Source organism: Canis lupus, chromosome 15 (genome assembly GCF_011100685.1).
Source record: "Canis lupus familiaris isolate Mischka breed German Shepherd chromosome 15, alternate assembly UU_Cfam_GSD_1.0, whole genome shotgun sequence".
NCBI classification, from domain to species: Eukaryota; Metazoa; Chordata; class Mammalia; order Carnivora; family Canidae; genus Canis; species Canis lupus.
In genome coordinates, this window is record NC_049236.1 from 45,644,472 (window position 1) to 45,670,787 (window position 26,316).

General features: G+C 37.2%; 1 long non-coding RNA gene across 3 annotated transcripts in view; it reads right to left on the bottom strand.

Moving 5' to 3' along the window:
• Window positions 1-1,714: 1,714 nt before the first annotated feature.
• LOC111090082 overlaps window positions 1,715-26,316 on the bottom strand; it is a 246,039-nt gene continuing 221,437 nt past the window's right edge. The window contains exon 10 of one of the 3 annotated variants that reach the window (XR_005370834.1): window positions 1,715-2,079. This is a non-coding gene — a long non-coding RNA (uncharacterized LOC111090082). The remainder of the gene's footprint in view (window positions 2,080-26,316) is intronic. The other 2 variants (XR_005370835.1, XR_005370836.1) reach the window with 2 other exon arrangements.

A 26,316-nucleotide genomic window follows, 5' to 3' on the forward strand; every position in this document is an offset into this window, starting at 1 on the left:
ACTAACTCTGAGTTAATGCTAATACTAATTTTTAATCCATTATTAATAGATTTAAGGTAAATTTAATTGCTTTTTAAAAAATATAAAATAGGCCTAGGAAACCCTGGGCTCATGCTTTGGTTATTCTTCTGATGGCAGGAATTTTTAGTGACAACCTTACCTATAGAATAAAGGTTATTAGGGTAAAAGAGAGTCTAGAGGAAGTTCTTGAGGTTCTCCCCTTATGCAGCTATTACACTGGGTCATATCATTGAAAAGATTCACCAGATTCTAGCAAGGCTTACTCAAAAAAATTTCTTTTGGGCAAAAGGATACACAAAAGTGGGGTCAAGAAAGCATAATGCAACTTCAGATTGGCCCTGAATATCCACATAGAGCTTCTTTGGTCCTCCGTCAATTGCATATGATGCCCTTCATTTTCAGAACAAAAATGTACCAGGGGAATCTTTTATTTATTTTTAGATTTAAGTCTTAATATATACTTTACTTTTTTTCTATTTTTTTCCATCTTTACTAAGGAATAATTGAAAAATTATTGAAAAACATAACTGCATATATTTAAAATGTACATGATGATGGAATGATTACCAAGACCTAGGTAATTAACATGTTCATCACCTCATAATTAACTCTTTTCACGTGTGTGTGCTGGGAACACTCAAGATGTACTCTCAGCAACTTTCAAGTATATACTGCTGTATTATTAATTATAGTCACCATGCTGTACATGAGATGTTCAGAAGTTATTTATCTTATAGCTAAAGGTTTATACCCTTAACCTACACCTCCCCATTTCTTCCTCCTCTCATCCCCTGGCAACCACTATTCTATTGTTTCTATGAAATTGGCTTTTTTTTTTTTTTTTAGATTTCATATATAAGTGATACCATACATTATTTGTCTTTCTCGGGCTTATTTCACTTAGCATAAATGCCCTCTAGGGTCATCTATGTGGTTGCAAATGGCAAGATTTTATTCTTTTTTATGGCTAAATAATATTCCTGTGTGTATGTGTGTGTGTGTGTGTGTGTGTGTGTGTGTGTATACCACATTTTACTTACTCATTCGTCCATTGGAGGGCATTAGATTGTTTCTATGCCTTGGCTATTGTGAATAATGCTGCAATAAACATGAGAATGTAAGTTTCTCTTTGAATACAGATTTTGTTTCTTCCTGATATATATACCCATGAGTTAGGTTGCTGGATTATAAAGTAGCTCTATTTTTAATTTTTTGAGGAATCTCCACATTGTTTTGCATAATGGCTATACCATTTCATACTCCCACAACAGTGTACAAGGATTCCCTTTTCACCTAGGAGTCTTTCTACCCCCCACTGATCACATAGCCCAAAGACTGCTATATAACCATGTAAAATAGGTACAGATTATCAGTCTATATATTTTAATAAACAGTGTGAACAAACTAGTCCAGAGTGCATTCAGGGGAGTTTCAGACATATTATATATGTGTGTGTGTGTATATGTGTGTGTGTGTATATATATATGTATATATACATACACACACACAATATGTACATATTATAAACAACATAGTGTATGTCACTGGCTAGTACATTTCATTCATATCTTGGCCATGGGAGAGCACTATGTCTCCAAGTATCCCCGGGATCAGCTGCAAGCTAACCCTATACTTGCATACCAAAACAATAAATTAAAAGTAATACTGCATTCATGAGGGAATTTCACACTTGAAAAATTTAAGAGTGATAATTCTTTGCATAGTTACATTGAATTCCCTGGGTTAGTTGGACAAAATACATGTACGTTTTGAAGAATAAAAGCAAAATCATTGTGCTGCTGTTCCTGATAGAGCCTTTTTGCTGGAGCAACCTGGTAAGCAGCATATACTCCCTAGCCCCATATTTTGATTAATAGAAAAAACAGAAGCAATTTGCTTTTACCTTAGCAGGAACAGCAGTGCACTTTTATTTTCCAACTCAGTAATCTGTCAACTTTGGCTCTTTGCTGCAAGTTAGTTCACAGGGACTTGAATTATCTTGCCATCTTGTAGAATATCAGGCTTGATCATGACACTGATAGGTCGTTTACTAGAAACCTAAAGAGCAAGAAATAGCAGGCACTCTCTCTGCCTTGGTACTGTAAATGCATGTGAAAACGGACAATACATTTTATGAAAACACGAGAGTTTTAGAGTTTTCTCACATCAGTGAGGTTTTGGAGCATTTAGATGGATGGATCCTCCAATGTGAAGGACAATTTGTTGAAATCTGTACACCCAACCAAAATGCCTATTTGCATATCTTTGGATGTGAATCATGGCTTCTCCTCACATCCGCAGCTGTTGTTACCTGCCTTGAGATGGAAACTACAGTTCTTGTTTTCTGGCCCCAGGATGTGTCCTCATATTTGCCCTTCCCAAGTCTTATTCACCGTTTCACAATGAGTTTGTGAACCTCTGAAATTATTCCAATAAATTAATTTTTCTGAGTTACTCAGAGTTGACTTTTATTACTTACAACTAAAGAATGTTGATTTATACAATAATTAAGAAAGCACTATGAATGAGATAAAATCTAATTAAAAAACACAAATTAATAGGTGTTAATTACGGATAATATAAATTATTCACACTGAACATTTTAGAACATTATACATTTTCTAAACTCTTAGTTGAAACTCTAAGATTCCATTAAATTGCATTAAATATCATACAGAATTACATATGTTTTTCTATTGTTACATAGACATTTGATAAAATTAGCTTAAAAATTGAGGCCAAAATATCCTATTTGATTGGTCAAATGATGATGTGTATTTTTTTTACCTGATTGAAACTATGAAATATTTTCAGGTTTTACTATTTCCTATCTGTAAAATAAATTAGGTGGAAAAAAATCTAGTCAATATTTATCGATCTTACATAAACAGTGCACTGCACTAGATATTCTAAGGTAAAACAAAAAGCCATTTGCTTATTGATGCTTGCAAGTAATAATTTTTATACTGAATTTAGAGTGGAAAGCATTTTTTATAGATTGTACCAATATGTATAACACTCATATAATTGTCCTAAGTGTTTTGCAGTTAAAAGTACCTAAAAAAATAACTTTTAAGATTCAATCAAATATAACCAGCAAATAGTTTTTGAACTATGCATTCTCAAATTGTCTTTGACAAGATTCAGTAAAATGCAAGAGGTCTGGAAAAGGAGCAGCAGCAAGCTGAAGGCATGGTATGCAGGCATACCAATGTTCAGAAGGCACGTTTGAAAAATGAGGGTGTGGGAAATAAATGCCTTAAAACATCAACAGCTAAGAAGCCTGTAAAGCCTATAGGATCTAACTTGAAAATCTGTTACCTTGATGTCTACGGTATATTACCTTGGCTTTAATTCTAGTTTTAGTTGTTTTTTTCTCAGTATAATGCAAACCACATTGTTTTTAATTCCAAAGTATACAAAGAACCAACTTTCTTGTACAGTGTCTTATAAATATTAGTTGGTATTAAAACTTATTTCCCCATTTTTTTTCAGCATTTTTATACTTTTGGTTCTGTTTGGTGCATTCTGGTTTTTCAGACTGCTAAATCTGCCAATTAAAAAATACCATTTGAATTTGAACATATTTATATGCTTTTTGCTAATTTTACTCATTTTGTAGCTCCACACACTGGATAAAACCACAATGACAATGCTTTCTACAAGTGTAGGCAAATTTCCACACACAAAAAATATGCTTTAGTAGTCATCACATCTCTTGGAACTTTAATTACGTGTGCACATCATAATAAACATATATGTGGGAGGCACCTGGGCGGCTCAGTCGGTTAAGCATCTACCTTCAACTCAGGTCATGATCTCGAGGTGCTGGGATCAAGCACCATATCTGCACTTTCTGCTCCATGGAGAGTCTGCTTCTCTCTCTCCCTCTGCCCCTCCCCCTACTCATGTGCACGTGTGCATGCGTGTGTGTGCTCTCTCTCTCTCTCTCTCAAACAAATAAAATCATTTTAAAAGCATAAGCATGTATGTGTACATACATATCTGCTTATATGTACGCAAATATCTTAAAATGTTAAGAGGCATATCAGTATTTTTCCAATACAATTCAGAAATGAAATTTTCCATTTTCCAAGGAAAAAGATCTAACTGTATTTGTAAGGGGAATTCTAAATTCATGAACAAAATTATAGAATATAATGATATTTTTCAAAGACTATTATAAACAAGATGACAAATATCACATTTGGTGATATTCCACTATAACTTCCAGTTCAGTCTCATAGGAAAACAACTTATTAAATAAAAGTATAAATAAAAGCTGTATTAGACTTAACAGGAAAAAAATATGGAGTAGCAGTACTAAGCAGTAAATTTCAAAGTCTAAATCCATTCCTCCAACCATTCAACCAACCATCCATCTATCCATCTATCCATTCATCATTTCAATAGGCCAAGTAGTCTGCTGGGGTAGGAATATAAAGATAAACCACATTCTCAGTGAACTCACAGCCTAGAAGTCAAGACAGACATGCAAGAGAGACAACTATTTCTTTGTTTTCAAGCTCTGTGACCCATCTGCATCAGCATCAGAAAAAACTGGACACATGTCCTTGTCTTCTCAATTACCTAAGTCCAAGCCATCCCATTTCTGCTCCTCAGGCTGTTCCTAATTCTCTCCGCTCCCAACTCATTTCCCGACTCAACCTCAGATCTGAGTGTCCTCTGATACTAACCCTCAGAACTCCCAGGCATTCATGCCGAGTTACCTGCCTTCAGCCAGTTTGCATAAACAATTATCCTAACAGAAACTAGTATGGCACAGACCATCACAACTGATCTGCCTCCCTGGATCATCCAGTCCTGTGGACAGCCACAGCACCATGTGACAAGAGCTATGAAGATAACATTGCCTTTGTTGCCTTGAGGAGGGACCATGCAGCACTCTGGACTGAGTGGAAGTTTGACAGTCCAATAGACTTCACAGGGGATAGTGCTTGAAATGTGATTTGAGGTCTCGAAAAATGAGTAGAGGTGTGACAGGTATACTTAGGGGAACAGAATGGCAGAAAACCTTGGCTCTTTAGATGCACATGAATTCTAGAACATAGGGGCACAGATCTGTGGATGATGAGGCCACCACCAAAACAATATAGAATATAAAATTTTGAGCTCCAACCAAGGCAATGAAAAACTGAACACACAATAACATTTTCATTAATCTAGTATATTTGGGATTATAACTGGAATAGATATTGATTTGTTAAAGTCAAGACATAGAAAAATTATGAATGCCCCTCAAGAAGATGGAGAGGAAGTCATTTTTTGAAAATAACTAAAAAAGCCATTAGTTCTCTATGGGTGAAATCGGTTACTTACAGGAACTTTCTACAAGAACCTTGGTTTATCTGACTTCAAAGTTTTTCTCCTAAATTATTATTTTAATTAGCTGTCTTTCCTCTTATCCCAAGCTTACCAATCAGAAGTATAATTTCCTTCTCTTTGTAGAATTTCCTAAATGGATGGAAGGTATGTTCTGATTAACCAATGTGAATATTTAGGTTCTCCTGGAGACTATAGTCTCACTATAAATTAACTAATTAATATATTGTTACTGCGAATATACTGGCATTGGCTTGTCAGCATGTGTGTTTAGTTATTTTGTGTTAAGGCCTTTCCTAAGGTTGATCACCACTGAATATGCTGCAGTCATGGTTCTGGATTTGTAAAACTGAGGAATAGGTCTTTGAAGTAGCCCATCCAGAAAGGGTCATCTTATAAGGGCCAGGTTAGTGACCATTGACTTCTCTTGGTAATACATCTATCTTGACTCTCTTTATTACAATAATAATTATAGGCTCATGTAATTTTTAAGTAGCATAAAAGACCACAAGGGAAAATAGAAAGTCAATAAAATAATAGCATAGCCAGGAAGGCACAATTTTGGATATTATAAAACAAAGTGTTAAAAATAATAGTTTCAGTGGTTCTAAGAACAATTTTAGCAGTAACATCTTCACATTTTTTCCAAAATAATCAGATAAAATTAAGAATATATTATTCATCATAGTGGCCATGAGAATGCATTTACAGACCACTGACTAGAGTCCCAACTACTGTGTTTTGAAATTTGTAGCCCCACACCTCCCATGGGTCATTCCCAGCCAATGACTACATGCAGCAGAGGTACTAAAGCAAACTCATTCCTGAGAGACACTTGGTTTCTCTGAAGGCCAACTTTGGCTTAATGATTCCCTATGGTTTTCACAAACCTTTCAGCAGTCTAGGGTACTTTCACCAACCATCCCCCGCCCCTTCTGTCTCTGTCTCTGTTTCCTTCATTTGGGATCAGAAATGCATCAGAGTTTGATGGCTCTCTTAGCCTACTCCAGCCCCTTCCCTATTTTCTCTCAAGCATTTCCATAAACAAAATCCTTGCAAATTACCAACCTCATCTTTGCATCAGCTCTTAAAGGACCCTGACCAACACTTGTAAAAAGTTTCCTAAATTCTCTTCAACATTTTATGTCATGCTACACAAAGTCAGAATCCCAACTGGGCTAACCCTAGTGGGCAAGACATTGAATGGTATATCCTCTTTTCCACTTTACCCAGATGGAGAAAGTGCTTGAGAAAAGAGTCCATGCTGATATATGGGTATTGTCTAATAGTTTTCTTGAAAGATCAGAGACCCGAAAGAAGCAAGATTGCTGACATGGAAGTTTGGGGAAGAGTTATATGAATAGACTGCTCAGAATAGACCCAGAGTGGACAGAAGAGGCTCTTAATAACCAGGTAGATATACTCTCCTGCTCAGTGGAGGTAAATTTATTCTAGTGCTTACTCAATGATTTATGGGCAATGTGATCATATTGGTAAGAATGGAAGTAACATATGGATAGGCACAGTAACAAACATTTTCCCTCCCCAAGGATTACCTTGTCTTTGCTATAGCTGAGAGCTCATTTTGCAAGCAGCAAAAAAACACCCTATGTTTCTGATAGGATACCATTTCCTGGAAGGGCCAATCTACTAGCTAGTAACAAGTTGGTCATATTATGTCCACTCTATCACAGAGGAGGTGGTATTTTGTCCTAACTGGAATAGACATGTTTTCTGTATATAAATTTGCCTTCTCTATTGCCTATGCTTCTGAAAGCAGCATCACCTCTGAACTTATAACTGCCTTATTTATGGCTATAATGCAAATGGCTTCTAGGAGACGAAGTTAGGGAGTTTGTTGATACTCATGGTTTAACTGTTTCTACGCATAATCTATTATCCATAAGTACCTAACACACATTACTTTCTAAGTTTGGGACTTTGTGCTACAGGATACAGTATATGCTCTGAACCAGGAATCAATGTATGGTGCTGTTTCTCAGAGCCAGGATACTTGGATCCAAGAATCAAGAGGTATTGAAATACCTAATATCCCATTTACAAAAATTTACTTTTCCGTAACACAACTCTTGGATGTGCTGAGTTAGAGTTCTTGGTATCAAAAGGAGAAATGATTCTACCAAGAACACATTTCATTTTCATTGAACTAGAGCAGCTGAGACTGCTCTCTTATATTTTAGTTTCATTGCAAGGATTATAATATTGATAGGATGGTTGATCTTGACTACCAAGAAAAAAGAAGAAATATGGGTAAAACCAAGAGGATCCCTGGAGTGCCTTCTAGAATCTCTGTGTATAATAGTTAAAATTATACCACAGAAGACCACACAGTCTCATGTATTTGGGAAGACCAAGGACTTGTGTCTAATTAGAATGCATTTTCAAGTTATTCTATCACATAAACCTTTTGACAAAATAGACAAAATAAAAGAATGTTCAGTGGAGAAGAAAAATTGTATATATTTTTGTACAATAGTGAATGGCAAGTTGTAGAAAGAAACAAACTTTTATCTACCCAAAATACTGCTATGAAATCATACCAGGATTTGAATGATGATGGATATTACTGAGCAATATTGGACTTGTATCTGAATGCTGTAAAGGTGATATTTTTGGCTGACTCTTTTTGAGTATGGACTAATCATTATTTTGGTTGTGTAAGGGAGAATTGTGTTATGGAAGGTAGTAAGTTTTTTTTTTTTTTTAAATATGTGTAAGTGGGCAGCCCTGGTGGCCCAGTGGTTTAGTGCTGCCTTCGGCCCAGGGTGTGATCCTGGAGACCTGGATCTCCCTGCATGGAGCCTGCTTCTCCCTCTGCCTCTCTCTCTCTCTCTCTCTCTCTCTCTCTCTCTCTCTCTCCTTCTCTCTCTCTCTGTGTCTCTCATGAATAAATAAAATCTTTAAAAATAAAAGTTAAAAAGAAAATAGAGATAAACAGATGTTAAAGCTAGACAATGGATAGCATTTCATTATATTTTTCATTATTTCCTAAGCTTTCTATAATAAACATGTGTCACTTTTATAACTAGAAAAAAACATTTATTTAAATACCTGGTTAAATAAAATCTTTAAAGAAATATGTGTAAGTATAGGGATATTGTGTATGTTGATAGTGGGCAGCCAGAGTGGTAGATCATCATGAGAATTTGTCATTCTATTTTAGTCACCAGCATCTGAACCTTCTACTTATATTTTGAGAAACCTTGTACCATACAAGAAGTCCACTTCCAGGTATAGAAGCTCAATACACTCGAAAGTTACTCTCTGAGACTACTTTGCAATGAGGGTATGGATACACTGCCAGTTTCAGCCAATTAGTCAAAACTGCTTCAGACTTTGAGCCAGAAGTGAATCCTGCAAATACATAATGGTCATGCTGAAAATGGCAAGGCCAAGAGCTGTGGTAGTCATCATGTCATTTTCAGAGGCAGTCCAAAGTTCAGGGCCAACACTGATAGATTTAGAAGGCCAAGGTGGGGTATCTGTGCCAAAAGACTTCCTCTGACACAAGAGTACTCCCAGGGCCAGTTATAAGGCAGGATTTGAGGTATTGTTCAAGGCTTCCTGTTTGGTCTCGAACTCTGAATATTCCGTGAGGGATCCAATATGATTTTAACAAAATTATATCTTCTTATATTAGCCAGAGCTAATTTTTCCTCTTTGCAAATTTAAACCCTGATTAAGAATCTACCTTTTCTGAATAGGTAATTTGAGAAACTTTTTGGCTCTTACTGCCCAGACTGGACTGCATTTGCATGCATTCAAGTTCAGGCCCAATCAGCCAGATACTGACCCTTCTGTTTGAATAGCTTGTTTCAGGCCTGATTAGGATTACCTCTGCCTCTAGAGCTTTGCGAAGCTACCCACAAATGTGCAGCATGCACTCAGTTGTGCCATGTTACTTCAGCTTTCCCAGCTAACAAGCAGCAGACCTGGGAATTTTTTTTTTGTTTTGTTTTTTTAGACTTTCTAATTCCAAAGTTCTTGCTCCGAACCATTTTTTTCTACTGACTTCAATTAGTTATGTCTCAAAGGTGAGAAATGGTCCCTTTGAAGGTGAGAGATCTCCTTAAAACTCCCAAATTACAGCATTAATGTAGTCTCCATATCATTTGACTGACTCCCACTTAATGACAATAGCAATTTTGATTAACAAACTGTTATTAAAACTTCTAATATCATCCACTTCATCTATCCTGCACCTTTCACTTCACTCATGTACCCCTCATATCTTAGCATTTGCCCTTCATAAGTGTATCTTTCACTAACTTCCTCTCTCCAGAAAGAACAGTGTGGCCCCCACACCCTGTCCAGCCTGATTCCCACCACTGGAATCACTGCTGCTTTCCCTTCCTGCCATCTGAAACCCTTGGTTTGCTTCTCTCATGGTGCAGGTTAGCCCTCTATTAATCCCGACAACTGGAATAACACAGGTTACAGTTCATCTGGAAATGCATGACCTTAACTTGGATGATTAGAAAAGGAACAATTAGAGAAAGCTTAATGAATGGGAAAAAGATAGTGACTCCATAATTCCTGCTTCCAGACTTCCTAGGTACTCTAGCAAGTGAGTTTTTCATATTTTTTGCAGCCCCGCCCTTTCCTCTCTTCTGATCCCAGAATTGCTTTTGAAATGGTAGCTGGTTTTGTGAAAAGAAGAAACTCATAAAGGTGCAGAAGAATATCTGACGAGGTTCTTTTAACTGAATAAGAGCTTACCATAAATAAGATGAGCTTACTTTATGCACTTAATTTTGTATGAAATTCATTGGTTGGAGGCATATTTTTGCAAAAGCAGAATCTTACTGGGTTAATGAGTCCTACTGGTTTCCTAGCAGAAAAAAAAATGGGTGTCTCACTTGGAATACATAGTAAGCTTTGAAAATTCTCCAAATCATTTCTCCTTTTTTTTAACATTCAAATTGAAGGGTAAGATAGACAGTAGTCTGTTGAAGATCAAATAAACTACCACTACAGGCATTCTCAGTAGATAGAGCTCATCTCGAAAGTCATTAAATACATAAATTCTGGAAGAGCACATCAGTGTCATGTTTCATTGCTCCAACAACACATCGAAGAAAGAGTAAAGTATTTTTTAAGAACTTGACACTCAAATTGTTTATTTCAGTGTTTCCATTTTCCCCTTCATTATCTTTTGTTCCAGAGAGAAAAAAGTTGAAAATCATGATAAAAAATTGCAAATGTTTTCCAATAGTTTTTTCTTCTAAATATTGATGAAATTCATAACAAAAATATTTTCCATTTTTCCCATGTTTGTGCCACCAAAACTATCTAAGCAGATGATTATTTAATAAAGAGCAATGTATGTAGTCAGTTTATAGAAGGCTACAGGTACTGAAGAGAATGTATCAAGAGGGTTTGAAAGTGAGAGAAAGAGATTGTCAAGTGAAACTCTGAACTGTAAAAATCAACACTCATAAACAGACTAAGCATCTGTAAAAGTAGCCCATTGTGCAAAATGGCTTATAAAAATGTTGCCTCTGAGACTGAGAACTTGTGGCTATAAAGACCTACTTGTATTTTTTGAAAGTTATGCTTATAATCAATTCTAGTGAAATATAAGTTGCCCAAAAGAGATAATATCATGACTGATAAAAACAGCAGAATGGACTAGACAAGAAATAATTTGCCAAGTGTCCTATAGCTGTCTCCAGAGAGACTGGGCTTGATTCCAATGGCCAATTTTAGTTATCTAGCTAGAGACCTCCCTAGAGTAATGCAACCCTGCAGGTGGTCAAAGCTTGACAGACCCATCTTTTAAGAACATCTGACTCCTTTCTTATTCTGTTTTCAGCAATAGACTTTCTGGCCTACATTTACTTTCCACAGTGAAACGGGAAGTTATGTCCTAAGTAAATGGTCAAGATTTGTTGCCTTGTCAAATATAGATTTGAGCATAAATTGGCAATGTGATACATAAAGTAGTCTTTTAAGATTTTTGGTTTATGTAAATCAATTACTACATTCTGATTGTTTCTTGGTGAATTGATACTTGTTTTTTTTTTTTTTTTAATCTGTCAAGCTATAAACTACATACTAAGCTGGTGCTTCCATCAAAGACTGCCTTCTCATGAAACTCTACAAAGAGGATGACTTCAATATCTTTTTGTTGTCCCAGGGAGTATTATAGCTATTCAAGTTGTCTATTTTTTTTTTCCAACCTGGAAAGACATGAGTCTAAATTAAGGTGCAATTTACTACTTTAACCTTTACTACACTAATCTTCATGCAAAGAAGTATTGTATATTTAGGAATAAAATAATCATTGTAGAAATAAAACATTTGATAAATCACATCCTTTTCCTTCAAAACAAGAAGCTATAAATAATTACAAATTTTAATTCAGACCTTGGAATTCAAAATAATATATTTTACACTTGGCTATTCACCTTAGCAGACTAATACTTAAAACAGAGGTTTTGTAAATTTTTAAAAATTTCCAAGTGGGAATCAGAATTCTTTCAGTTCTTTATCCCATGTAAAATTATTACCAGCTTTTTATTCCAAAATTACTTTAAATGTACCCAACAATATTAGTTATGCTATTGCATGTCACTTCTAAGTGCTGAAAATATAGTGCTAAATGAGTCTCCACTCTAATGAGCATTTGGACACTTCATTCTAGTGGAGGAGAATGGGGCATAAATAGTAAATAAGGCAACAAAATGATTTCAGGGCTACTAATAAGATAAAACAGTATAATATAATCTCTCTCTCTCTCTCTCTCTCTCTCTTTCTCTCTCTCTCTCTGTGTGTGTGTGTGTGTGTGTGTGTGCATGTGTTAGGGGATATTTGTTTAGAGTGGATTCTTAGCGAAGGCCTCCATGTAAAAGAGTCATTTGAATAAATGATGGAATGGAAGAGTTGGGCACAGAACTGGTGGGGGTGGGGAGCATCATAGATTGATGGAATAGAACAGGTGAAGCTCCAGAGGTGGAAGCAGAGTTGATATGTTGCCCTGTGGCAGACAGACAACTCAGGTGCCTCCCTATGATTGCCTCTTTCTCATGTTCACACCTTTGGATAATCTCTTCTTATTGTGTGTGAGTAGTACCTGTGAATTTCTTCTAACAAATAAATATAACAAAAATGATGAGATGCCACTTCCATGATTATTTTGTGTAATATAAGACTTCATCTTTTCATCAGAATCACTCTAGTCTCCCCCCCTCTCTATTATTGGGTTTGGAAAAGCCACAGCCCCAAGAAATCGAATGCTCCCCAAAAAACACACTAGTGAGAAAATGGATGCCTCCTTAGTTTAGCCTTCATATGAGAACTTAACCCTAGCCAACTCTTTGATTGCAGCCTCTGATACTATAAATAAGTAGAAGACCTAAGTAAGCCATGCCTGGACTCCAAATCCACAGAAACTACAAGATAATAGATATGTTGTTCTAAGTTGTTAAGTCTGTAGTGATTTGTACAGAGGATAGAAAACTAATACACAGCCCAACAGAATACAAATTTGGCTGGTGGGTAATGATCTAAGGGGAGTCTGGGTATGTATGAATGAGGTAGAGGGGTGACTGCACAGAACCCTTGGCCATGATAAGGAAATTAGATTTTATTACAAGTCATTGCAGAGATTTAAGCAAGAGAGTGGCATGATCTTCTTGACATGTTCAAAGGTTTCCTGGCTACCTGTGAAAGATGGGTTATAGGAGATTTCTCAATAGGTATCTGCATTCATTAGAAGGTGAGAGAAGGAGATGGCTCAAATTAGAGAATAGAAGTGGAGTATGGTGAAAAATAAGCCAGGGCAAATTGCAGTGCAGCTCCCAAATCCTAGACATTTGGATTCAGCAACTAGAGGGTGGTGATTCCTTTACTGCAATGGAGAAACTTGAAAGAGGCAAAGTTGGGTTTCTCAGGTGAAACAGAGAAAGAGAAAATCCAGGGTGCTATTTTGACATGTTAAATTTAAGAAGTCCATGAGATATTCTGGGGGAAAATGTCAAGGATGCTGTTGAACAAACAAATCTGGAACTCGGGATTAGTGATATATATTTGGATGAAATATTGATTGTAGTTAAAACCAGGAATAGGCTTAAATCCATCGAAGCAGCAAGTGTTAACAGTCTATGTAATAAGAAAAGAGTTAAGTAAATAGACAAACTTTCTTTTGACACTGAATAGAGAATTTTGCTCTGTCAACATCTGTCTACAACATCTCCAAAGAAACAAGAGCTTTAAATGATACACTGGATCAGATGGATTTCACAGAAATTTACAGAACTTTACATCCAAACACAACATCCAAATACACGTTCTTCTCAAGTGCACATGGAACTTTCTCCAGAATAGACCACATACTGGGTCACAAATCAGGTCTTAACCGATACCAAAAGATTGGGATCGTCCCCTGCATATTTTCAGACCATAATGCTTTGAAACTAGAATTAAATCACAAGAAGAAGTTTGGAAGGATTTCAAACACGTGGAGGTTAAGGACCATCCTGCTAAAAGATGAAAGGGTCAACCAGGAAATTAGGGAAGAATTAAAAAGATTCATGGAAACTAATGAGAATGAAGATACAACCATTCAAAATCTTTGGGATGCAGCAAAAGCAGTCCTGAGGGAGAAATACATAGCAATACAAGCATCCATCCAAAAACTGGAAAGAACTCAAATACAAAAGCTAACATTGCACCTAAAGGCGCTGGAGAAAAAACAGCAAATAGATCCAGCAGAAGAAGAGAATTAATAAAGATTCGAGCAGAACTCAATGAAATAGAGACCGGAAGAACTGTGGAACGGATTAACAAAACCAGGAGTTGGTTCTTTGAAAGAATTAATAAGATAGATAAACCATTAGCCAGCCTTATTAAAAAGAAGAGAGAAAAGACTCAAATTTATAAAATCATGAATGAGAAAGGAGAGATCACCACCAATACCAAGGAAATACAAATGATTTTTAAAAGCTTATTATGAGTAGCTATACGCCAATAAATTAGGAATCTAGAAGAAATGGATGCATTTCTGGAAAACCACAAACTACCAAAACTGGAACAGGAAGAAATAGAAAACCTAAACAGGCTGATAACCAGGGAAGAAATTGAAGCAGTCATCAAAACCCTTCCAAGACACAAAAGTCCAGGACCAGATGGCTTCCCAGGGGAATTCTATCAAACGTTTAAAGAAGAAACCATACCTATTCTACTAAAGCTGTTCGGAAAAATAGAAAGAGATGGAATACTTCCAAACTTGTTCTACGAGGCCAGCATCACCTTAATTCCAAAACCAGACAAAGACCCCACCAAAAAGGAGAATTATAGACCAATATCCCTGATGAACACAGATGCAAAAATTCTCAACAAGATACTAGCCAATAAGATCCAACAACACATAAGAAGATTATGCACCATGACCAAGTGGGATTTATCCCCGGGATGCAAGGCTGGTTGAACATTCATAAAGCAATCAATGTGATTGATCATATCAGCAAGAGAAAAAACAAGAACCTCTCAAAAGATGCAGATAAAGCATTTAACAAATACAGTATCCAAAACTGATCAAAACTCTTGAGAGTGTAGGGATAGAGGGAACATTCTTCAGCATCTTAAAAACCATCTATGAAAAGCCCACAGCAGATATCATTCTCAATGGAAAAACACTGGGAGCCTTTCCCCTAAGATCAGGAACAAGACAGGGATGTCCACTCTCACCACTGCTATTCAACATAGTACTAGAAGTCCTGGCCTCAGCAATCAGGCAACAAAAAGAAATAAAAGGCATTCAAATTGGCAAAGAAGAAGTCAAACTCTCCCTCTTTGCAGATGACATGATACTGTGCATAGAAAACCCAAAAGACTCCAACCAAGATTTCTGGAAATCATACAGCAATTCGGCAGTGTGGCAGGATACAAAATCAATGCCCAGAAATCAGTGGGCATTTCTATACACTAACAATGAGACTAAAGAAAGAGAAATTAAGGAGTCAATCCCATTTACAATTGCACCCAAAAGCATAAGATACCTAGGAATAAATCTAACCAAAGATGTAAAGGATCTATACCCTCAAAACTATAGAACACTTCTGAAAGAAATTGAGGAAGACACAAAGAGATGGAAAAATATTCCATGCTCGTGGATTCGAAGAATTAATATTGTGAAAATGTCAATGTTACCCAGGGCAATTTACACATTTGATGCAATCCCTATCAAAATACCATGGATTTTCTTCAGAGAGTTGGAACAAATCATCTTAAGATTTGTGTAGAATCAGAAAAGACCCCGAATACCCAGGGGAATTTTAAAAAAGAAAACCATAGCTGGGGGCATCACAATGCCAGATTTCAGGTTGTACTACAAAGCTGTGGTCATCAAGACAGTGTGGTATTGGCACAAAAACAGACACATAGATCAATGGAACAGAATAGAGAACCCAGAAGTGGACCCTGAACTTTATGGTCAACTAATATTCAACAAAGGAGGAAAGACTACCCACTGGAAAAAAAGTCTCTTCAATAAACGGTACTGGGAAAATTGGACATCCACATGCAGAAGAATGAAACTGGACCATTCTCTTACACCAGACACAAAGATAAACTCAAAATGGATGAAAGATCTAAATGTGAGACAAGATTCCATCAAAATCCTAGCGGAGAACTCAGGCAACAACCTTTGTGAACCTGGCCACAGTAACTTCTTGCAAGATACATCCATGAAGGCAAGAGAAACAAAAGCAAAAATGAACTATTGGGACTTCATCAAGATAAGAAGCTTTTGCACAGCAAAAGAAAGAGTCAACAAAACAAAAAGACAACCTACAGAATGGGAGAAGATATTTGCAAATGACGTATCAGATAAAGGGCTAGTATCCAAGATCTATGAAGAACTTCTTAAACTCAACAGCAAAGAAACAAACAATCCAATCATGAAATGGGCAAAAGACATGAACAGAAATCTCCCAGAGGAAGACATAGACATGGCCAACACGCACATGAGAAAATGCTCTGCATCATTGGCCATCAGGGAAATACAAATCAAAACCACAATGAGATACCACCTCACACCAGTGAGAATGGGGAAAATTAACAAGGCAGGAAACAACAAATGTTGGAGAGGATGTGGAGAAAGGGGAACCCTCTTGCACTGTTGGTGGGAATGTGAACTGGTGCAGCCACTGTGGAAAACTGTGTGGCGGTTCCTCAAAGAGTTAAAAATAGATCTGCCCTACGACCCAGCAATTGCACTGCTGGGGATTTACCCCAAAGATACAGATGCAGTGAAACACTGGGACACCTGCACCCCAATGTTTATAGCAGCAATGTCCACAATAGCCAGACTGTGGAAGGAGCCTTGGTGTCCATCGAAAGATGAATGGATAAAGAAGCTGTGGTCTATGTATACAATGGAATATTACTCAACTATTAGAAATGACAAATACCCACCATTTGCTTCAACGTGGATGGAACTGGAGGGTATCATGCTGATTGAAATAAGTCAATCGGAGAAGGACAAACATATGGTCTCATTCATTTGGGGAATGTAAAAAATAGTGAAAGGGAATAAAGGGGAAAGGAGAAAAAATGAGTGGGAAATATCACAAAGGGAGACAGAACATGAGAGACTCCTAACTCTGGGAAACAAACAAGGGGTGGTGGAAAGGAAGGTGGGGGTGACTGGGTGACGAGCACTGAGGGGGGCACTTGATGGGATGAGCACTGGGTGTTATGCTATATGTTGGCAAATTGAACTCCAATTAAAAAATATGTAAAAAAAAGATGTGGTCTATATATACAATGGAATATTACTCAGCCATTAGAAACGACAAATACCCACCTTTTGCTTCAACATGGATGGAACTGGAGGGTATTATGCTGAGTGAAAGAAGTCAATCGGAAAAGGACAAACATTATATGGTCTCATTCATTTGGGGAACATAAAAATTAGTGAAAGAGAATAAAGGGAGAGAAAATTAGTGAAAATATCACTGAGGGTGACAAAACATGAGTGACACCTAATTCTGGGAAATGAACAAAGGGGTAGTGGAAGGGGAAGAGGGCAAGGGGTTGGGGTGACTGGGTGATGGGCAATGAGGGGGACACTTGGCTGGATGAGCACTGGGTGTTATGCTATATGTTGGCAAATTGAACTCCAATAAAAAATGTTTTTAAATAAATAAAAAAATCTATCTACTATCACCATGTTTGACAATATTCATAGAATAATTATTAATAAAGCTGTACTTTTCATTTTTTAAAGATTTTATTTATTTATTTATTTATTTGAGAGAGAAAGAGCAAGTGAGAGAGCATGAGCAGAGTGTGGGGAGGGAGAAGCAGGCTCCTTGCTGAATCCTATGCAGAGCTCGATTCCAGTACTCTGTGATCATGACCTGAGCTGAAGGCAGACACTTAACAGACTGAGCCACCCAGGCAGCCTTGAATAATTTTATAATGTGCACTTAGTATTTGCTTGGAATTTGGAGAATAGGGGTAATGTGATACAGTAAAAGCAAGGTTGGCTAAAGTCCCACTGTACCTTTCCTTCTGTCTGGCCAGCTCCTACCTGGGGCAAGGCTTCCCATTTCCTTCTTAGCATTACCCCCTGTTTCCATTTGAGCCACTGACTCAACCCCACTGAAATGACTCTACTAATCTACTTTCACTCCTTACTGGTTTTGTGTGGTCTCTTTGCTTCCAGACTTCCAGCCATTAGCCATATTTGGTTAAATAGCAATTTTAATTTAGTAGTTAGAAATGATTACTTTTGAAATAAAATTGCCTAATGGGATACATTTAAACTATACCGTCTCTTACAACACTTGTAGTAATACTAACACATGAGAGCCATGGATTATGGTTAAAGAATCAAATAAATTGAGAATAATGAAATAAGGGTTTACAAAAGTATGATTTGGTCAAAGGAAACAGAGATAATCCCTCACTGGATTTTTACTATAGGATTTCTCACTTCTCAAGAGTGACTTATCTTTCTTTCATGAGCCTAAAAAACCTGGAGCTTGCAAGTGCCTCAGGCAAGTGAGTTTGAAGGTCTTCTTCGAGATTGAATGAAAGATAATAATCAAAATCTAGGTCAAGATACTATTTATTCTATAGAGAATTGCTTAAGCTAATGCTTTAAATTTAAGTCAGAACACATTTTAATATATGATTCATAGCATGCCTATCAGATATTCTTAATGACTGCACACATTGTAATCTCATTCGGACTATTTTACTTTGAGCAATTTTCTAACATCAAGTAGTACAGCCATTAAATTATCATTACAAAGATATCAAACTTCCGTCATTGCATCTAACTATTTCTCAAGACACAGGTATGCAGTATAAATCTGAAAGCTTTAGAAACTTCAATATAGTTTAAAGGAGAGAGAGAATGAAAACAAAGGGTCTATGGTAAAAAAAAAAAAAAAACAGTAAAGAAAATATAGTGAAAAGGAATAGATAAAGTGGCAAGGAAAGTGGATCCAGTCTGATGCATGATAAGGAAAGTTTACCTTTGGGGAACCAGAAGGAAGTCACTGCTAGTTATCATCAGCAATAGCACAGGCATATTAAATTTTGTAATCACTATAAAAATATAAGGAGTGAAAAAAATTTGAGAATAGAGCAACAAAATTTTATAAAGTTGTGAACAATTGGTGGGAAAAATAATTACCCATCATAAATGCTATTCTATGGGAAAAATGAAGATACGCTGCATGTATTCTGCATTTCAACAAAATCATCCTAGTTTGTACTACATAACCAGTGAACATTTGGCATTTAAGAGTATATAAATGAAGTACATTAAGTACTTTACTTTGAAAGTTTCTTTTATCTTATCAATTCATTCATACAATTGATTATGAATACTGGTTCTATAGAAGTAATATACACCATATCACTAATGAAATTAGGATAAAGTCAAAGTGAGTCCCAAAAGACTCAGAGGCAGCTACCCAGCAAATATCCAGAAAATAAGAAAACAGATCAAAATTGCATTCTCAAGCTAAAGACTCCATAAAGCAATAGGACTGACTGTCTGGAAGAAAACAATAAAGTGTTAAAAGAGATAGAAGTAGCATATTTGAGTTCTGTTCGAGTAAGAGTTAGCACTTGCATACCGGAAAGTCTACAGATGCTAAGGAGGTGGATTGGATAGCCAGAGCTCTGAACTGTGAGATGAAGGAGTTATTTATATTAAAGTTCACACACTCAGCAGTGAACTTGGAAGAAGAGGCCACTTCTGATTAGTCCTTGAAAACAAGGAAAATGAAGTATGGCAGCAGTAACTGGCTAGAGGTCTATAGGGAGGTTAGATCACATGAAGGAGCAAAGGATTAATGAGAACAAGACCAGGTTTCTGACTCTGTTTTATGACCCAAAAATTTCACTGAACTTCCAATCAATTTTCTCATAAACTGATGACTAATGGTCACAAGGTTAGATGGTATAAGGACTCTTAGTTGCTAATGAATTTTTCTAACTGCCAGTGGCTCAATGGAAGTTTTCTAGGCAAATGGAGATCATCCAGTCCAAATTACAATTGAGGAATTGAGGTCCAAAGAGATGATATGATTACACAGCCAAAGATGGGGGTAGGTCAACCAACTCTTTAAAAGGCCAAGCCTTTCTCTGGCACACTACAATAAAGACAGCATGTCATCTCTCATTCAGAGACAAGATGGATTATTAAAATTTACTAGTAAGCCCTGAACTGCCTTTTCAGCTAACACGTCTGACTTTCCTCTAGCTAAATCAGAGTAAATCACAGAGAAATAATAGAACACAATTGACTTAAGTTTCATCTCCTTTTATTTCCTCTTTTCTTCCTTATGGAGTTGTGACTGAACAATGAAATGGCCAAAAATCAAAAAGCCCCAATGTAGCTGAGCATTGACACTAACATTTATTTGGTAGAGATAAAAAGCCCTCACCACATTGTAACATCTCAAAGAACCCAACCGAATCTGAACCCGGCAGAACAATTTCTCTGGAATACAATGACTTGCCAGCTATGCCCCAGAATCCACTGAAGCTTATTATATGAAACTGAGGCACTATGCCTCTTTTGATGAAAGGAATAGTAACCTCAAATACAAATGGCCTGCTGGTGAGATGTTCCTGCGCATGACTCTGTTTGCCTTCCCATCTTCTGCACTGGACAAATGTAGGCAACAGATGATCTTTAGACTGGGCAGAGAAGAAAGTATTCCTCTCCACTTCTGAGCACACATGCATGCACACTCACACACTCTCCTGAGGAGTAATCAGCCCATTTCATTCTGAAGAACTGTCATTCAGTCCACACCAATCTATACAAATGTCAACGGGGAAAGTTCTGGAGTGTTTTCCTGAGACAGCTGGCTTACACCCACCACCTTTCCTGTGCTCACAGCCTGACTCCTGGTGGTGAAAGCCTCTGTGGCCATTGTTGAGCCCATCTTCCTGGACTCTACTTTAGCTCCAGGTCCCAGATGATCCCAGCCCCAGATGATCCCAGTCCCTTGGTCTTCATTTTTTTTTTTAAGAATTTATTTATTTATTTCAGAGACAGAGAGAGAGAGAAACCACAAGCATGAACAGGGAGAGGGGCAGAGGGAGAAGCAGACTCCCTGATGAGCAGAAAGCCCAATGCAGGGCTCCATCCTAGGGCCCTGAGGTCATGACACTTAACTGACTGAGTCACCCAGGTTTCCCATCCCCTAGTCTTTAAAACCAACTCCTCCCAGCCTTCCAAATGCCTGTCTGTTCTTGTGACCCAGCCTCTATCTAGAGTTATCAGTCATTTCTCTTACCTTATTTCCCTTACTAGAAATGACCAAGAGAAAATTTCTGATTTTGAGAGCAATGGACAGAAAAACTGAGGAAGAGGAAGACAGCCAAAAAAGGTCTGCCCTGAACATGGGATACCTAAAAAATCAACCCCATCTCCCTGCAAAGGTGAATCTTCTGGTGCCTCATTGCCTGTATCTTTGAGTATCTCCTTCCTGGCTGTTTTTGGTGCAGATTCTAGGAAGGATGGGCCACATATAAGAATAGAAAATCGATTATTTCCCCCAAACGATCCATTTCTGGGTGTTGTTGCATGAATGTAAGTTCTCTTTGTTGAAAAGCTTTATGTATCAATCTATTAGGATGGTGTCATGTAACTTGATATCAAATCCATTAGCCAAAAGAAAGATACCGATTTAATTTGCCTAGCAGATATGGTAATGTTCAATACCTTATTCAGACCCGTTGGGAACATGAGCAATGGTCAAAGACACCACTGTGTGTTTCAGACCCAGCATCAAGGCTCCCAAGGGATGGAGGTTTCAGACCCAGCATCAAGGCTCCCAAGGGATGGAGGCAAAGCTGAGGCTGAAACCCAGCCCTTTTCCATTTGCCTGCCTTGGGCTCTAGACAGGGCTGCAATCCCCGAAGAGAGGGGGACACTTTTTTAAAAAAAATTTCTTTCTCTTTTTCTAGAGCCTGATCCTGGGAAATTACTTTTTTCTTTATTTTTTTCCTCTAAAGATAAAACTATGTTTGATTGCTTGACAAGAGTACAGTGTATGGAAGGTGCAAGATTAGTAATTTAGCTCAGATATTTATGAGTAATGGGGCTGAGTGAAATCAACAGCAAGTTTTTTATAAAGTCCCTCATTGCTTCAACAGTAACAAACATGGAATGGACACTCCCTGTGAACCAGGCACTGCACTGAGAACTTCTTCATGTCATATGTCGTAATATATACCCTCAACAGTCTCTTCAACAAGTCACCACTATTATTTTCTCTTTTAGAGGTGAGATCATCGAGTCGCTGCATTTTGCTCCAAGTTTTGTTGTCCAATCTCAGGAGAGAGTATATCTGTTCATTTTAGAAGACTAACACTGTAAAAAATAATATCTTCTTTCCATGAAATGGTGGCACCACGATGAGAATCGAAAAGTCATCATTTATTTTATGACAAGTTATGAAACAAATGACACTCTTGGTCCTTTTATGTTTTTACTAAGTGTCCCATCTTTACCCTGCCATTTTATGCTTTTCTGAGTGACAACTAAAGTGTAGTACATGTACATATTTTAGGTGCCATGAGTGTGTATCTGAACATAAAACACAACATGACATTCTTAGAATAGAGATTATTTCAGATCAGTTATCCACTATTACCTTTTTCCTTTCGATCCAAATTCCTTCTTCTAGTTCTAATGCTGAGAAGTAGAGGTACTTAAAAGAGATTTTACTATCAAGTATTTATGATATTTATCTTTTCATGTCAAGCCTTCTATTTTAAAATAAGTATCCAAGTATCTTCATGCCTTTTTTTTTTTCCTTTTCAGGATTCTGATGATTATTAGTTTTATGCATCAACTTGATTAGGCCACAGTACCCAGATTTTTGGTCAAACACCAGTCAAGCTATTTCTGTGAAGGTATTTTTCCACATAAGATTAATGTTTAAATCAGTAAACTTTGAGTAAAGCACATAAGTGAAAAGACTGAAGTCCCTGGAGGAAGAATGAATTTTGCCTCCAATCTCCCTTAGGACTTGATAGAAGCGCAAACTCTTCTCACTGTAGCATTCCAGCTGTTCTCTCTTTAAGTCTCAGGCTGAATTCATAGGTTTTCAGGATGATTTGAAAGTTATGTAGGTAAGTTGGTGGGGACAGGTGACTTGGGGACCCTACTCTTCCGCCATCTTGCCCCGCCTCCAAGAAATCTCCTTAAAATAAATCTATCTCTGGTCCCTCTGTCTCTCCTTTCTCTCTCTGTCTCTACACACACACGCACACACACACACAAGCACACACAATATACACAGGTGCGGGTGCACGTTTCTGGAGTTCTATTTCTCTGGAGAACCCTGACTAACACAATTGGTGTATACACCAATATATGTTGGTTTTCAATTCTGGCCTGGCAATATGCTGTCATGTTATTGCTTACCCTTGTTTTCATTAAGAAGACCACAAAAATTCCAGTGGAGGCCATGTCCACATTTCTTATAAGTTGTGTGAATATAAGCATCTCTTATTAATTGCTGTTGATTAGCCAAAAGGCAAATATTTAATTAAACCTTGAGAGATAATAAAATTGCACATGAATTATCTATCTAAGAGCACATAGGTCTGTACATTTCATTAAGATGATTTAACTAATAATCATGTCTCTTACACCCAGTCTTTGTTTGAGCAGGTTGATTCTTTCCTGGATGTTGTTTTCTTTTTTCTCTGAAGTTCCCTAGAGAGACAGTGTTGTTTTTTTTCCTAGTCATGTTTGTTGATTTGTATTTACTTTGCTTCTTATCTATGTCCCATTAGAAGCTCTGCTGATCACATCACAGATGAGCACTTTTGTTTATTATACTAGAAATTGTACACTCAAGAGAAATCATTGACTGGACTGAATGATAATGAATCCTCAGAAGAGAAAAGATTTAGCTGGCAGTTAAAGCAAAATTCAGTTTTCCATTGGTTTTCTTACATACTTCTACTTCCTAGGGTTTTCCTTGGGACAGAAGAAATCCACAGGACAAGGGGGTTAGTTCCTCTGGTATTGGTTGAGTGGGTTTTGAAAACGTACTTCAAGTACAGACGCAGGCTTTTATTTGGTTATTAAAGAAGCAGTACAAATCTAAACATCTCCTGTGTGCCTGCCTAGGACTGAAAAGAAGCAGCTTCCAGATCTTCAATACAGGGCATGTCAGATTGTTCCTGAAGAGACGAGGCAGGAGGCTGCTAGCGCGGTCACCTAGACCGAGCCACCAAACATGGGGACCAAACCTTGTTAAAAGGCTGTTAAATTATGTCTTTCTCTTTTTTTAAATGAACTGTCCTTTGTTTTATGGTAGTGACAGTTAAGAGTAGGATATGTGTGTGTTTAATGGTCTCACTTTGTAGTAAAAAGTTTGAAGCTCTATGTTGGATCTACTCAGTCTTTTAGAAAATATCTCAGAATCTTTTCATAAAATCCAAATGCCTGGAAGTGCTGGCTGACGTACCAGTTTTTTTGCTTCTCTTTGATGCTACTGCCTCCGAATTCTGGTTACTCTTCTGATGTTGCGACAGTGTATTTCTGTGCAACGAACGCATGATTGTTTGTCATCTCTATGGCACAGAGCACTGATCTCTGTGACCAGATGGCACTACTGGAGCGCTTGACACAAAGTTGTTAAAGATGTTCTCCTTTAATGAGACAGAGCTGGAACAACCCAAGAAACTGCACACACGCTTCACTGGCACAGCAGTTGCTTCTCATCTAAATGAAACTGCTAGGAAAACCGAGACTATGCACTACAGAGAGGCTGTAAGGGTTGTTCACACAACATGGGTCAGTGTCTGGAGGTCTGCAGAATGAGGAGAATGAAACCATTAACTGGGCTGAAAAATACCCTGCCAAGGCTCTGAGGTATTACTCTGAATAAATGCAGGCGTAACCCACTTTGCTCACTCCAGCAAGGAGTTACTTTGTATTGTGTTTCTCTAATTATGCATGCTACTCCAATTATATTAATAATAAAGAAGCCTTCCTACATAAAGATAGCACAGATGTATTTAAAATTATTTTGGGCATAAGATTCTTGAGATTGTTAGAAGAATGCTCAAGAAAAAGACCACCTAAACTTGTCCTAATTACAAAGGTACCAATTTTATTAAAAAAAATCATTCACCACAATCAAGTGGGATTTATTCCTGGGGTGCCAGTGTGGTTCAATATTGGCAAATCAATGTGACACACCGCATTAATAAAAGAAAGAATGACAACCATATGATCATTTGAATAGTTGAAGAAAAAGCATTTGACAAAGTACAATGTCTATTTATGATAAAAACCCTCAGCAAAGTAGATTTAGAGGTATTTGTCTTTTTCTGACTGGATTATTTCACTTAGCATAATACTCTAGCTCCATCCATGTCCTTGCAAATAGCAAGAGTTCATTCTTTTTGATGGCTGAGTGATATTCCATTGTATACATATGTCACCTCTGTATCCATTCATTAGTCAGTGAACACTTGGACTGTTTCTGGAATTTGGCTGTCGTAGGTAATGCTGCTATAAACATCGAGGTACATGTATCCCTTTGAATTAGTACTTTTGTATGCTTTGAGTAGGTATCTAGCAGTGCAATTGATGAATCATAGAATAGTTCTCTTTTTAACTTTTTAAGGAACTTCCATACTGTATTCCAGAGTGCCTGCACCAGCTTGCATTCCCAATAAAAGTGCAAGAGGGCTCCCCTTTCTCCACATCCTCCCCAACACCTGTTGTTTCTTGTGTTGTTGGCGTTAGCTGTTCTGACAGGTGTGAGGTGACATCTCATCATAGTTTTGATTTGTATTTTCCTGATGATGAGTGATATTGAGCATTTTTCATATATCTGTTGTCTTCTTTGGAAAGATGTTTATGCATGCCTTTTGCCCATGTTTTAATTGGATTATTTGTTCTTTGGGGATGTTGAGTTTTTTAAGTTCATTCTATATTTTAGATACTAATTCTCTATCAGATCTGTTTTTGCAAATACCTTCTTCCATTCCATAGGATGTTTTTTTACTTTTGTTGATTGTTTCCTTCACTGTACAGAAGCTTTTTATTTTGATGTCCCAATATTTATTCTTGCTTTTGTTTCCTTTGCCTCAGGAGGCATATCTAGAAAGAAGTTGCTATGGCTGATGTCAAAGAGGTTACTGCCTGTATTCTCTTCTAGGATTTTTATGGTTTCAGGTCTCACATTTAAGTCTTTAATTCATTTTGAATTTATTTTTGTGCGTGGTGTGGGAAAGTGGTCCAGTTTCATTCTTTTCCATGTAACTGCAACACCATTTGTTAAGAGACTGTCTTTTTCATAGTGCATATTCTTCCCTGCTGTGTGGAAGATTAATTGACCACTAGTTGTGGGTTCATTTCTGGGTTTTCTATTCTGTTCCCTTGATCATATTTCTCTGTTTTTGTGCCAGTACCACACTGTC